This window comes from Xenopus laevis, chromosome 2S (genome assembly GCF_017654675.1).
Source record: "Xenopus laevis strain J_2021 chromosome 2S, Xenopus_laevis_v10.1, whole genome shotgun sequence".
Lineage (NCBI taxonomy): Eukaryota > Metazoa > Chordata > Amphibia > Anura > Pipidae > Xenopus > Xenopus laevis.
This window is the reverse complement of record NC_054374.1, coordinates 22,014,903-22,028,856: the sequence shown is the minus strand read 5'-3', so window position 1 is coordinate 22,028,856 and position 13,954 is coordinate 22,014,903. Positions and strand designations below refer to the sequence as shown.

Sequence of the window (13,954 nt, the reverse complement as noted above, 5' to 3'; positions counted from 1 at the left end):
TTGATTGGTTGTTATGGGTTACTGCCCATGGGCAAATTTGGCCAGTGTTGATAAATGAACCCCACTAGTGTTTCCCCTGCCGAAAAATCATGAATACAGTGTTGCTGAATGTTGTCAGTGCTATACTGATAACAAGGGTGCAGCTCTCTTCACATAGACTTTTGGCAATTTCTGAAGGTGCAGTGTAGGGCACAGTACTAAAAACAAATAGGATTGCACCCATTTGAGGAAAAATAACATGATTGCTAGTTATATCATCATCATTTAGTTATATAGCTCCAACAAATTATACAGTGCTGTCCTGTGTGCCGGTAATACTCTCTTTTTAATGATTCTATTTAATGCCTTTGAGAGTGGCTTGGATGATGGGATATTAAGCAAGCATAATAACCAAGACTATATATACTGATACTGAGCTTTGAATAACCACCTACACTGTTCACATCTACTTCTACCACTCAGTGGGTAGTTTGTCCATATGTGCTTATGTAAATTTCCAGTAGGATGAAACCAGCTCACAGCCTTGTTAGACAGCTGGCCAGAAATCCATGTTGACATGCTTATACAACACAGTCCATACGTTCAGTTTAAATATTTTTCTCAGCCATCCAATTGTACTCTGTGTTAATAAATAAATGCATCAGTCTGAGTAAACTGTGATCCATCACATTTTCTTTCTTTAGTATTTATCTTGCAGGAGCAAAACAGAAGTATTTCCTCCCACAAATTGCTCTTGCTAAACACAGAGAAACCTTCTACAATTACTCATCTGGTGCTTGTCCAACGCTCTTAAAAACCAAACACTTAAAATCAAAATTCAAAGTGTTGTAGAGTATGACTTATATCCTGTTACTTTATCTGCCAAAATGACACATCGACCTGATTTCTATTTTTGTGTACTTTCATTGTAAAGTCATATGGTAAGACATACTTGTATTTATATTGTTCACTTGTTGATGGATACTTCAGATGATTAAAAAAGTCTGAAGAATAAATCAGGACAAGATAAAAACAGCAGGCACTCATAGATCCTGCGAATGGGCAAAGTAAAGGAACTGCAGACTTTATTTTAGACAAATAGTAGACGTACAGAAAGCCTTATTCGCTTTGTGCACCTCGGCATTTAAACATAGGCTAAACAGGCAAGGCCTATATATACCCTGGACCCACCAATCGGTAAAGTACATGAATTAACCTATAAACGGCAACATTGATGTACTTTACTGATTGAAATCCTTTACTTGCATGGCCGCACACCAATCATTTTTATATTATTCCAGAATAAATCAGAGCGAAGAAATAAATGGTTTATAGAAATCCCCATGCACGGATAAGAAACATTTGTCTCAGTCTCTCATATTTTTAAAAAGGTCTTGTTCCCCTAAATTATTCCAACCAACCATACGCGATACACAACCTGGGCATTATTTTCCATCATACTACTTGCTTGCCTTTTTCTTCTGCTCTCCTTCTCTTTTCTCTTCTCTGTTCTTCCATTCTGCTCCCCAAATTTTCCTTTTCTTCCATGATATTCTCAACTCTTGCCCTCTATATTCTCCCTTTCGCTTTTGCTACTCATTCACCCTTCTCTCTCTGCTCTGCCACTCCATTTCTCATCATTCTGCATTTATGCTTTCTGCAATCTTTATGCCAGTGATGTAACTAGATATTACTGGGTCCCTCTGCAAATTATTTTTCAGGCCCCCAAAATGTTTAGAGGTTGACCTGTTTTACCAATATTTATTGAAACTGTATATGAACTAGAGCCTCATGGGGCCCCCATATCTCCTGGGCCGATATACCTCCTGGGTCCCCCTGCAACCACAGGGTCTGCTTCCTCTATAGTTACACCCCTGCTTTATGCTTTATGCAATCTTCTTTCTCCAGTTCTCTTCTTATCTCCATTTCTTCTCAAATACTGTTTGCATTACTCTTGGGATATCAACAGTTACTGCACATTTTAATTAGCGTATATATCATCAACATTGAACAATCATAACATTAACTTTGGCTAAGATTCTTGGCTTGGAATTTTAACAGATTCTGCCTGATGGAGTTGTGCTCATAGAAAAGCCTGATTTACATATGTTAGACCTTCATGGTCATCGCTGTGATATAGGTAACAAGTTCTACATTTCTCAGCATGACTGTTTTCTCTGGTCATTTGTCAGTATATTATATGGAGCTGGGCCAAAATTAGCTATTTGTCCAGTGCAAATTAAATAACAGTTATTATTGGCACTACTCTAATGCTTTCTAAGAATGTAGTAAAAGTTTCTTACACTCTGCTTCTCCAAATATTGTTATTGCCCCTTATAAAAGGCTAACATATTCTTCTATTAAGGGGATTTAAACCCAAAGAATTAATTGATGTAAACTTGCCATTTGGGATGCTTATTTTCATCTGGGTTATTTATCAAAATTTCCAATTTTTCTGATATTTTATTTCTAAAAGTCAGACCAAACTAGAATACACAATTTGACCTTATTTATTATTAAAAAAAAAAGCTTGATTTAATTGGATCATAGAAAACCCGAATCGTACAATTTTTTTCTGGCTTTTTCCTGAAAAGTCTGCATTTTTGTAATCTCCCCTTCATGGCATCAAAATTATGTCTGTGTCTTCTGTACCACAAGTATGAGCATGGTTTGAAATACTTAAAGAGATGGACACATCAGTGTGGAGGGAGCAGCTATAACGAATGCCATCAGTTTATGAAATTTGGTTGTTAAATGAGTCCTTAGGAGTTCTTAGCGGCTATTATTAAAAAGCCCAGCAGTTCTGATACCGGAGAGGAGAAAAATACCATTCATTTTAATATTCTACTGTATGTAAAATACAAATGCGTGACTTTAATTATTGTTTACCATATTTGAGCGCAAGAAACCCATAAAATCTTTGGATTCATTCCAACAGCGCTGCATAAAGGGCTCCCAACGGGCATGCCTATACAGTATATAGTGTCAGTATTTTATTTTACAGCTAGTTAATACTCATAAAAAACAACTGTGTTCCTTGAGCAAGAGGAGAAGCGAAACGAGAAGAAGGGGAGGTCCAACGTAGAAAATGTGTCAGACATGACTCACGTCTCCTTCCCTTCTATAGGAACGATTTCTGTTTATTCTTAGCACATTGGTAAATGACTGTGATTGTAAAGGTTCTGTTTGGGGAATTTTCTGCTCTGTTCTTAACAGATGTCAGCATCAGGAATGGTTCCATTGCATTCCATTCAGCCACATAATCCAAGATAGTCTGTAGGCCGCCATGTGCTAATCTGCAGGAAAAAATATGCTGTGGCAAACCCCCGCACATGGAGACATCTCTCTTTCTCCTTAACTAAATTTGCCTTATTCAAAGTACATATATATAAAAAAGTCTTTGTGTGCCCATGTATGTACTGTATGTATTTCATACTATATATAGATATACATAAAAATATATACAGTCCTACACTGACATTCTTTTCTTTGTGATATTGAAAGCATTAAAATGTAGTTTTAATTTTGTTGGTTTTACACTGTACCCTGCAGGGCAAGAAAATGGGTGCAATCCACCATGTTTTTACTATTTGTGCCTTGCACATATAACAATTGCTACAGGTGTCTGGGCAGGGACCGGTACCCGCATGGAACTGGCCCACAGGGATACAAGGAAAACTCCTTGTGGGCCCAGGTGTCAGTGGGCCTCTTGCTTTTAAACATTTAGCCTATTTCATGATCATTCCCTATTTCTTTATGGGGGAAAATGCTTAATAATGGAAGAATTTATTAAGTAGACTAAGATAATAAAGAGCTTGAGTGAGTAGAGGAGGTATAACAGTTTGGAAAGTGGGCCCACAGTCTAAGGTTTTCTGGTGGGCCCCTGACATCCCAGTCTGAAACTGCCGGTACCCCTCTCAATTAAATACAGACGTATCTGTGTTGGGGCAGTTCTGTATTCATGAGGGGCAAGGGGCACATAAATATCCCACTTTCTGTCTACGTTTACTGCCTACGTTTCTATTGTCTATGGACAGGACTGACTTGTGCCTACCAATTTTATACCTTGAGCTGAATTTCCATTTTAAGGCTAGGTGTAGAAGTGCAAGTGCTTTTTAATTTAGCACTGTCACTTCTGGGCCAGCCTAAGGTCAACTGAAGCTGAACCAGTGGCCTAACAGCAAATTCAATTTAGGGACCCAAAAAACTGATAAGTTTACCTATCTGACCAAGATGGGTGGAGGGATGGCGGGTGCAGATCGGATGCTGGTCGGGAAAAACCTGACCTGTACATCACTACCCCTACAGTCCTGGGCCCTATTGCAACCGCAGGGTCTGTTTCCTCTGTAGTTACACCTCTCTTCTCACATTGCTGAAACAAGCACATAAAACAAAATTCTCATATAGAAACATTTTCAGAGGGTGCAAAAATTATTTTTTGACCACAAGCAGTGTGGCTGTGGGTATACATAGACGTTTGTACTGAGCCATCATAAGGTCTGCTTCCCTTACTGTTATACCAATGTGTCTCTTTACCTTTATATTATTGCCTTTCCAGGCAGTTGGATGCCCAGCCATTTGCTTTGGGGCCCCAGGTTCAGATTGGGCATATGGTTGAAATGGATTCTATAAATACAATATCATTCATTACTACATTGGAAGGGCCAATCTGTGCCCCTCCAGCTGCTAAACACAACTCACAGGATTCATTGACAAGTAGGTTCTACAGAGTCATCAACTGGCCCGGATTAATTGACAAGTAGGTTCTACAGAGTCATCAACTGGCCAGAAAGCTTCTGGCATCCAAGGCAAGTGGATCCATAGTGCCAGAGGTCATACTGTCCCTAAACATGTGCACCCTAAACATTTGCCTCATCTGCCTAACACTAGATTCGATCCTGCTTCAACTAGAGACCAACTAACTGACCCAATGTTATTAGGGAGGCAATGATCCATTTTGGGAATTTTCGACACCTTATTTAAAAGGAAGTAGGTGAAAAAGAATCAAGGACAGGATCTCTAACATCCAAATGATATGGGGTTCATTGGCATCTCTAGTTCTAAGAAAAGTAACAGTATTTTATTATGTCCAAAATTTCACTGAGGCCACCCATCCTTCTCAAACTTCTCAAAGGAGAAAAAGTACACAAGTGTCCAAATTTGAATGTAACTAGTCTAGAGCCTCAAAACTATTAATGTCAGTGCTATTATTTATTTAATTCTATGCCTCCCCCTCCCCTTTCTCTCAATAAATTCCTGTGTCTGGGAAAAGGCCCTTCACACTGGTTCCCTTTTCCACTCGGAATCAGGAGAATGCTGCGGGAATTAGAAAAATAAACCTCCTCTGCTCCTGAGAGTGGCAAATAAACCGGCTTCATTTGCTGTTTTAGCGCTCACAGAATATATCCGTTCATCATCTATTTGCTTTTCTACCCCATTGTACATGATGTCGAATGGAGCCACATAAGCTTTTCTTTTCCTTTTTCTCTTTTCTTGGAATGGGGGGCTTCATGGAAAAATCAGGCTTTTCTTTCTTTTTAGAGAGATCAAATCAGGGGCGATCCTGGCCCCTCCGCCGCCTGAGGCAGCAGCATTTGCTGCTGCCCCCTTCCCCCGGAAATTCGCTCTTAAAGTACCAGGAGCAGCATTTTTGCTGCCCCTGGTATCTAGTGGGGCACTGCCGCCTGAGGCGACAGCCTCAACTCGCCTCATTGGCAAAGCACCCCTGGATCAAATACAAATTGATTGACTTCAAATACTTGTTATTTTCATGCTGGTCAACCGAGATTTCTATTTGTGCCAAGATGTTCTTTTTTTTCCCGTAGAATGAGAATGGAAACAGGGGTAAATAGCCAAGCGTGGGTTTGTTGGGGGAGTTGAAATAGGGCTGAATGAGTAAAGTAGGAGGTCTATGTTTTAATCCCATTATCATCTTTTAGAAAGCGCTTGAGGGCGGTTTTAGGTGCACCAAAGAAACTAGTGCATTCGTTTGAATGAATCTGTAGGGCGAACACAAGTACAATGTGCAAAGTGCAGTTTACTTTGCCATGTTTTTTTACCCAGAATGCCGTTTATCCCCACAATTCCAGTGTAATTTTGATCACGAGGTGAAGAAACTGTGCTCATTTGTGAAAATAATTATCCTTGTATTTTAACATGAATTGGATGTTATTGCATTGAAAGTTGGTGGGACATTTTCTGGTGACAGTCAGGCAGTTGATCCTTTAGGCAAGTCCGCTGCATGTATTGACACAGTTTACACTGGGAAACCTTGATTTACTGCCAGCTGGAAGATGACAGTAGATCCAGGGTTCCCCTATGTAACCAGGCACATTATTGGAACAGTGGGTAGGATGGATACACTGGTTTAAAGTGCAACTGTAAGGATGTACAAGGAGTGTGTTTGGGCACAATTACCTTTAATGAATGCCATCAATCCATGCAAGAATTTGCCACACCACAGTTGCAGTAGTAAATCAGCCCTTGTGTTTCAGTTTGCAGGCAACCATGGTATGAGAACTGTGCAGTGCTGGGGCACTGAGTGGTGTTACTTTGTATCAGAAGATCCTTTAACTGCCCAGTATGAGATATGAGTTATGAGTTGATTTGATTCAAAATCGAACATGGTCTGCAAAGACTTTATATACTTACCTCTTGTTTCCCCCAAGGTACTTCAGTTTCCTCCCATACTACAAACACATAGGCATAGAGACATTGATTGTAAGATCAAGAAAGGGGTCACTAAGACATTTTTTAAGATGCTATTATGATTGGATTCTTATGTTGGGATGCCCTAGGCATGTCCCCCTCTCTCTCTCTTCCATCTAATTGGTGCAGTAATGTCTATGTACCTGTGCCAATTGGCTGCCCATTTAGGTATGGGCCCTTGGATGCCTACTTAGAAAGTACAGCACAGAGGCATAGGGATATTTATTGTAAGATCCACTGGATTAGGAAAGTGGTCAATAAGACATTTTTTTGTTGAGGCCTAGTGATGCTATTATGATTCTACTAAGAGCACTGAATTATTATATTGTGATGCCCTAGGTATGTCCCACCTCCTCTATCCTGTTGGCACAGTACTGTCTATGAGTCTGTGCCAATTGTCTTCCCATGTGGGTATGGGTCCTTGGATGCCTACATAGACAGTATGGCCCTGGCAATTGGCACATAGCCATGAAGAGCATTACTATAATCTTATTATATACTGGCAAATGCATAGGCACTTGCTGCTTATTTATTTTTTAAAAACTTTACATCCCTTTTAAGAATAGAAAATATTAATGCTAGCATGAAAATATGAGAAAGTGACATTCATTTCCTCATATTTCAGCTCTCATTTCAACATGTTTATGCTCAGTTCATATAGATGTGTGTATTGTTTAGACAGTTTTTTGCTCCCAGCTGCAGATATTCAATAGCAGGTATGGCAGAGCCAGCACATATTGCAGAAAAGCCCCCATGATGGATTGTAACATCTCTGCGAGATCCATGGTGACGTGTACAAAGAGGTAGCTGCCATAGCTTGAGTTCTCCTAGCTGTCTGGCTCAATACGACACTGAACAAACAGATTTATTTAGTGTCACTGACTTTGCACAGAGTAGCTTATTTAACATTATGTGCACTTTAATATGCGTTTCTTTTGGACGCCGTTCAGATAGAGGTTCAGATTTTCACTCCTTTCCTCTTGGGGGTGGAAAAGTCTTGAAAACAGCCTCTGTCATCATTTCCATCCGAGAGAGAAGGACACAACCACATGTGATGATGGTTTAAGAGGTGGCCGGACATGTCCCCCAAAAGCCAAAAAATTGTCAAGACCAATAAATCATCCTCTTGGCTGGGAAGATTCCCTCATTTTATATTTTTGAAGCAGAGCCATTTTTTTTTCCCCTGAGCTATTCGATCACAAGAACATAAAGGCGTGTTGGGTGGGCAAGTCTGCTAGTGTGCAGCAAGATCTTGTTTGGACTTAAGCAGTTCCAAGCAAAGTTCCTGAAATGTGTTTAGCACATTATTTTAATACATTAATACTTGGAAAATGGAGATGCTGTATGGAGTGTGAGCAGATATTTTCTATAGGTTAAAGTAACCACCATTAAAATCAACATTTTTCATTTTTGTTGAAAGCTTCGTACATGGTTTAGGGCAGTAATCCCCAACATGTTGCTCACCAACCCCTTGGATGTTACTCCCAGTAGCCTCAAAGCAGGTGCTGATTTTTAATCTTTGCTTTTAGTTGCATAAAACCAGCTGTACTGCCAAACAGAGCCTCCTTGACCAATAGTCAATCACATATTTTCATGCTTGTGTTGCTCTCCAACTATTTTTACAATTAAATGTGGTTCATGGGTGAAAAAGGTTGGGGATCCCTGGTTTAATAAATGAAATTAGCTAGTAAAATGAGAAAGTTATAGTGACTTCTTCTTACATATTATATGGCCAAAAGTTTATAGAGACCCCTTGTAATGGCTGGAATTGGTAATTTAAGCCACACTCATCATTATTGGCATCGGTGCCACTATATCATATACTGATATTCTTCTACAATTCATGAATCTAACTTTGTGGCGATAGTGATACTCCCATACTCAAAATTAGGTCCATATAGAATAGGTTTGCTAAATTGGCTACACAAAGCCATAATCTGAACCCAACTGAATGTGTGTGGGACAACTGAAATGTCAAGGTGAGCCAGACTCGATTGCCATATCAGTGCCAAACCTCTTAAGGATGAATTAAAGCAAACCCAGCTGGATGTTCCAACATCTAGAGGATGCCTTTTTGAGAAGTGTAGGGCTGTTGTTGTAGATCAATTTCATGTTAATACTCTTGGTTTTTGCAGTGCAAAGCTAAACAGACACGTGTCCAGATACTGTACTTTTGGCCAAAATATATATTTACTGGCGAATGTATGGTGAGGCATGTGATTTTAGCTCACACTAACCCAAAAAAGAGTCAGTGGTCTGAAGTCCTTTTGGTCTCTTATTTCACTACACTAAACCCTAGTGTTGCACAAGAAAAGTGGAAAATGAAAGAAACTATGACAGTACTAGAACCTTGCTGTAGATTGGTAAAGGAGAGTATAAGGCTTCTTGTACATTAATCTAGACACCAGAGGTTTTTAATGAAGTGGGTATCTTTTTAACTGCTGCAACTTTGGTGGGACAGATGTAAAAAAATCAATGGCTTAAAGATGTAACATGCCAAGCAGAGCTATTAATTCTAAAAAGGAAGTATAAGACCTTTCAAAGTAAAGTAAAAGGGCCTCTCTACTCTCGTAAAGACCATATGTACTAGCTCTTAATTCTAGTTTGAGGAGCTTCAGACTGCTATTCTAACATTTTTTCTTGTACCAAGGCTCTGTCTTCTCTGGGGTTTTCACCACCTCATTCTGCCTGCCTCATATACCTTCATGTTGGAAAACAACAGACAGAGATTGTTCCAGTGCATGTTATTTAAAGCAGGGAGGGTCTATTGTTGCTTAGAAAAGTGTTGTCATGTTTGACCTGCAACCAGGGCCGACATCAGGGGGGGAGAGGGGGGGGACAAGTGTCCCCGGGCTGAAGGGGCGCCTGGCAGTGCTGCGCTTTTCAGTGAGCCGGCCCCCCTTGACTGCTCCGCAGCCGTGCCTCTGCTTGCGAAGTCCCGAACAGCCGAATGCGGAAGTGCCAAACATACAAAGTCCTAAGCGGCGGAAAGACTCAAAGTCACTAAAGGAGCCGACACTGAAGTCCTGAATCTGTGAAAAGACCCGAAGTCACGAAAATAGCTATAATTGAAGTCCTATAGCCACGAGTTCAATTCTACTGACACCAATGTGGGTTTTTTTTTTCTAATCCCCTGGCCACCAATGTTTTATTTTAATAATCTATAGGCCCCTGCCACCAATTTTTTTTTCTTGTAAAGGGGGCCCTGGCGCAAAGGTTTTTTTTTAAAAATTCATCTGTCCAATCTACACATACTCAAACCTGCCCCCTATCTAAGCCCATTGTTAAACATTATATGCAGTATTAAATATACAGTATGGGCACAGTTTTCTTTTAACTTTTCTCCTCTCTCCAGGTACACATTATTTTCCATTGCTCCCTATTAAAATGCTAATACAGGTGATTATCATTTGAAAATGTACCATGGACAGCTGTGGGGGGGGGGGAATTTAGACATTTTGATGTCAAGTTTTTAGTGTGGGGAAAAATGCAGTGACATAAATGCCTGAAACTCCAAATAATGAAAAGTCATCCTCCTCCCCTGATCATGTTGATTTTTCAGCTTTACTCAAAACTATAAAGTATATGCTCTGACACAATACATTTTTAAGTTTTCTTCATTAAACATTAATTTTGAATTGCAATTAAATCTCTTATTTGCCAATGATATTTTCCCTTGAAGTTCAGATCTGCTGGAGGCGGATGACGCTGGGAGCTTGAAACCTACGCAACCCTATCGTGTCAGTTGACTTTCAATCTTGGAATGTACCACGTAGGATAATGCATCAACAATCCCATATTTCACTCCACAAAGCGCTTTCCAATGAAAACATTGGTTTTACTATTCAGAAGAAATATCAGCCATTTCACTACCACTTGCCAGCAGTGTGAGGCTTATTAGTGGTCGGTAGAATAAACAGAACTGCCTAGCAGAATAAACATACTTAAACCTATCTTGTTCTATGGAACAATGTATGTTATACAAATCAGCTGGTACTTAGTGGCAGTGAAGTTTAAGTATATTGTAACCAGTGTTACAGAAGGCATCTAAGCACTTGACTTTTGAAAGCCCTTGTGTGCTTGAGTGTGGTACAAGCTAAGGAAGACAGAAGTCTCAGGGATAAGTGTGAAGTGATAATTAACGTTCTGCTATTATTACGAGCTTACCATAGTCTTTTGAAGTTATAATGGTTCAGTTATAGTGGTGCATGACTGGTGCTGTATCAAGCTGTTTTGGATTCCCAAATTATAGTTTTTCTGTTTATGTTATATGAAATACTACTATAGGGGCAATCTCTTTCTCATAGAAGTGTCTCAGTTTTAACTTACATGCAGTTATAACTACACGTATAGATTTCTGCCGAGCCTTTAAGGGTTCAGATCAAACAGCTTTAAAACAAATATTTGGCAATGTCGAATAAAAAACAAAAAACATATTTCAATTAACCAACAGCATTAAAAACCCCAATAAAAAGAGTTTATTGCAATTATTTTCTCCCTTGAGCCTGACATCATGTTGGTGCCACTTCTGTAGAATGTTGGAAACTTTGATACCTGATACTCTGCAAGACAATGCCAATATACTACATCACAGAACAAACAGGGCCTGGTGGATGATGTGGGATCTCATGCAATCTGCATTACGGTGTTTCTTAGAAATATCAAACCTTATTAAACTCCAATTATGATTCTTCATCTTGCTTTTAGTTCTCTTTTTTCTTCCACTTTTTCATTCTCTAAGCAACTCCCCTATATTTTGCTATTTCTTGCAATACAGTTTTCTCACTCTTGCTTGAAAGTCAGTTAACAAGAAGTTTATTTCTTCTAATTTTGCCCCTCTCTCCATTGTTTTTACCCTTAAAGGAAAACAATACCCCCAAAATGAAAACATAAGCAACAGGTGGATTGTTTGGTTTGTGTGTTCACCATGAATTGAAGCATCACAGATAGTTCTTAAAAAGGCAGTTTTCTATTTAGGATGGCACATAGTATTAAAAAATTATATTATTATGAAAATGTATTAACATGAAGCAGGGTTTTACATATGAGCTGTTTTATGCAATATATTTTTTATAGAGAGACCTACATTTTTTGGGGGTATAGTTTACCTTTAAGTCAAAATCGTTTTTAAATCTACATTTATGGAACAAGCAAACTGTCCTTTTACTCCACCCTAGACTGCTGCCGACCATAAAGCTGACCTGTGCAGACCTGGTACAAATATAATAAAAGATACTTTTATCCCACTTTCTTCTATTTTACTGATAGATTTTTGGCATTTGGCAAATAAAATATGTTCAAAGTTGAGTTAAAGTTCACAGTTTGCCAAAAATATCAACGGGCCATGTTTTATTTAGCACATCTGGCTCCCAGGAATGAGGGATAAATATCATTACCATATGACAGCAGAACCGAAGTCTGCTAGTAAATGACCTGGTGGTCTTTATTTTTACATAAAATAAAATGTATCCACTATAATTCTTCTATAGTGCAGCAGGGTCCAGTCCAGTCCAGTCCTAGACACTGTTATTGTCTTCAATGAGAAAGGTTTTTTGACATCACTGTTTATTGTGGCTTTTGTCCTCTTTCAGAATCTTGTCATGGACCAACTTGTTTATAATGAGTATTCTGTACCATTAGTGCCATGCAATATACTGTATGGAATATGGGTATTTTAATTGTTGGGTGCTTTAAATTAAATCTGTAGTTGACTTCCATCATTGGATATTATAAGATGATAGTGTAATAACTTAGCAAGAGATACTGTACATAGATTCAACATAGAGTCAACAGAAGAAAAATACTTTTATAAATTGGTCCAGGTTATAGTGAAATAACAGAAATTCTGTTGAACATTCTTTTCCTATACATACTGTAAATATAGACAGGAATACTGTGATAGATACTGTATACAATTACCCAAAAAAAAATTATAACATTCTATCTGGGTGCAAAATGGCTAACCAATACCATTCCTCTAAGATCTGGTGCAACGGCTCATCCCAAGGAATTTCCAAAGTTATTTAGTGACCATTCTAAATGTCAGTGTCAGAGTTGGATGCCAGTGGCCCACCAGAAAACCTTAGACCGTGGGCCCACCAGAAAACTTTAGTCCGTGGGTCCACTTTCCAAACTATCATTTCTCCTCACCTCACTCAACCTCTTTATTCTCCTAGTCTTTTATATCTTGTTACTCTTTATTCTTCTATTATTAAGCCTCTTTTTTCCCATCAAGAAATAGAGAATGACCGTGAAATAGGCCACATGGTTAGAAGTAAGAGGGCCCACTGACACTTGGGCCCACCAGGAGTTTTCCCTGTTATCCCGGTGGGCCAGTTCGACACTGCTAGATGTGCCTATCGTGCATGGCCATCAAATCTTCTTCAAGTATTGACTTTCTGCTTTATACCTTTATGAATGATGGGCAAGAATTGGTTTGTATTGAGCTGATAGGATCCCATCCCATAATCTTTTCAAATAAAAGAAATGTAATGGTTGACACTGCAATGGCTCAGCATCATCACACGTTTTTTTACCTTTAAAAGTCTTAGTACTATATATGGTTTTAGTCTTAGTACTATATATGTGAGCAGGATCTGGAACAAAAGCAAATTTGAAAAAGGGACAACTGTCCTGCAAATTCCTTCTTTCAACATCACTGACCCAAACCTGGAGTTTTGAAGAAGATTATTATGCAGGTTGACCATGAACTAGCTGAACTGTTGTTCTTATAAAAGTTATGCATGTACAGCAGTGAGGCACAATATCAGAAAAATAATTTTTTAAGCATCTGTAGGGACCCATAGTGTTAATAGTCCCCATGAATGGACATCTCCTATAAGTGCCATTGGCAGAAGCTTCTGTATCTTTTATCTACTTAGATACTGTGTTATCTGTGTTATTGGCTCATAAAGATATTGACCACAGTAATTGGAAAAGGGGTGGTTCTTCCTTCCATTCTCTCTTTCCAGGTGCCTGGAGAGCTTTGTGTCAACAAGATCCAGTAAAAATAGTTCTACTAAAGTTGTAGAGTGACAACCCTTCAAGAGGATGTTGGGGAGCAGGGAACCTATGAGTAAAGTTTACAGGACTAGCATTTGTTGTAGTACGTTCTAGGAATGTAAGATAGTAGGCAAGGCTATAAAGAGCAGCCTTGTGCTCCACCAAAAGATTGATAACTGGAGGTAGCTCTCCTTCGGCATTTCTGAACTTAAGTGAATGGACCACATAGCTAAAGGGATTCGGGGTTAGCATATTGCTCACTAAA

General features: G+C 39.1%; 1 protein-coding gene across 1 annotated transcript in view; it reads left to right on the top strand.

Annotated features, from left to right (window-relative positions):
* The window catches only part of MGC80765 (protein), a 136,659-nt gene that overhangs the window by 21,257 nt on the left and 101,448 nt on the right, over positions 1–13,954 (top strand). The window lies entirely within an intron of this gene.